This window comes from Trichechus manatus, unplaced genomic scaffold, assembly GCF_000243295.1.
Source record: "Trichechus manatus latirostris isolate Lorelei unplaced genomic scaffold, TriManLat1.0 scaffold00005, whole genome shotgun sequence".
Lineage (NCBI taxonomy): Eukaryota > Metazoa > Chordata > Mammalia > Sirenia > Trichechidae > Trichechus > Trichechus manatus.
This window is the reverse complement of record NW_004443941.1, coordinates 17,333,090-17,335,199: the sequence shown is the minus strand read 5'-3', so window position 1 is coordinate 17,335,199 and position 2,110 is coordinate 17,333,090.

The window sequence follows — 2,110 nt, the reverse complement described above, 5'->3', positions numbered from 1 at the left end:
TAAAAAAAAAAAAAAAAAGAATGTTAACTAATTTGCCCAAGGCTGTGGGGCTGGTCATTGATGGAGTCAAACTGACAAGCAGGTTCAAAGCCAGTTTATTGCAGCAAAGACAGAGCCTATATGTGAGGGGTGAAAAGCAAGCGTATTCAAACAAGTCAAAGTAAACAAACAAAAACCTAGTCAAAGAGAAAACATTGTGTACTTTCAGGATTATTTTTATCGGAAGACTACTCAAAGGAAGTAAAGGCTTGCATTATTTTTATTTATTTTCAAGGAAAACTCTCCTCAGGCCACCCAGGACTTGAGAAGTTTACAGCAAAGAAAGCCCTGGTAACATTTTGAGAACCCTTAGTGGGGCCACCTGTCAGGGGGGAAGAAATGCCTCCCCAGCAGCAGCCCCTTCTCCAAGATGCTGCCAGGCTGGGCTTCCCCAAACAGCATTTTCCATCTTGTCCTGCACAAGTGTAGAAACCCACAGTGATTCCTTCCCTATCACTTCAATACCCCACTCCTCAGCCTGGCTTTCAGAGAGCCCGTCCCCAGAAGGTCTCCCTCTGCCCAAGGATCCGAGTCACTCCCTGCCCGTCCTAGCCAGGCCCCTCTCGGCTCCAACCTTCGCCAAGCTTGTTCCCTCCATCTTGACCGAACCCTGTCCCTGGTCCTCTCTGCCATGTCCCACAGACTGAAGGAAAAAGACTTTTCCAGCCCCCGCAGCATCTCCCTCCTCTGACCTCTGGTCACTGCCACATTGTGATTTCATTGGAAAACGTGTGTGGTGTTTTCCCAGCGAGCCACTGAGGCCCGTTAGGGCATAGATCACACCATGAATCATAGACTGCAAGGGCTAGACTTGTCTTAGACATCACTTCATCCAACACTTCACTGTGTAGATGAGGAAGGAAAGCCTGCAGAGGTGGATAGTGCCTCCTTTTGCATTCCCCATGACTCCCTGCATAGGGCGGGTACATAGTAAATGCTCAATAAACGCGGAGGCCCTCTGTTTGGATTCAGCATTGCGCCATCATTTACTTATGAAATTTGTGTCAAGCACTCATTTTAGTTGACTGTGTTTACAATGTACACAGGTCCCTGGTCAGCACAAACGGTTAAGCATTCAACTACTAGCTAAAAGGTTGGCAGTTCAAACCCATCTAGAGGTGCCTCTGAAGACAGGCCTTACAATCTGCTTCCAAAAGGTCACAGCCTTGAAAACCCTAAGGAGCAGTTCTGCTCTTTACACGTGGGGTCACCATGAGTCAGAATCCATAGCAACAACAACCACAGTGTATACAACGTACAGGTATCAATAAAAGAAAACCAGATATGCCAACTTCCTGAACCAGGTAAATTAACATAAAAATTATTCATTATTCACTCTAAATTATTCTCTCTAAAAAGCAGGGTTCCTTTACGCAGGTACTGTATTTGTGATAAGACTGGGTCTGAATACTTTGATTTAAACCAAACTTTTCAGCAACATCAAACTGTGGAGAATAAAGTCCTCTTAAAGAAAGACCTGGCGATCTATTTCCAAAAATATCAGTCATGGAAAACCCTATGGACTCAAAGTTCACCCTTCAGCCAAGGATTAGACAGGTCTATCAAACAGTAACACACGTGAGGAACGTGCTTCTTAGTTTAATCATGTATATGAGAGCAAGTGGGCAACACCTGTCCAAAAGCAATGACGAGAGGGCAAGAAAGGATAGGAAAAATGGACAGATGGAAATGGGGAACCCTGGGTGGGGAAGGGGAGAGTGTTGACACAATGCAGGGATTGCAAGCAATGTCACAAAGCAATTTGTGTATAAATTGTTGAGTGAGAATCTAATTTGCTCTGTAAATTCACCTAAAGCACAATTAAAAAAAAAAAAAGAAGAAAAGAAAAGGGTCCTCCAAGGTCAAGAAGGGAGAGTGTTGACATGTTGTGGGATTGTTAACCAATGTCATAAAACAATATATGTACTGACTGTTCAATGAGAAACTATTTGTTCTGTAAACCTTCATCTAAAGTATAATAAAAAATATATATATTAAAAAAAATTAAATACACCCATCAGTAGATAAATGGATAAATAAAATGTGGTATATACAAAAGAAAGAAGAAGAA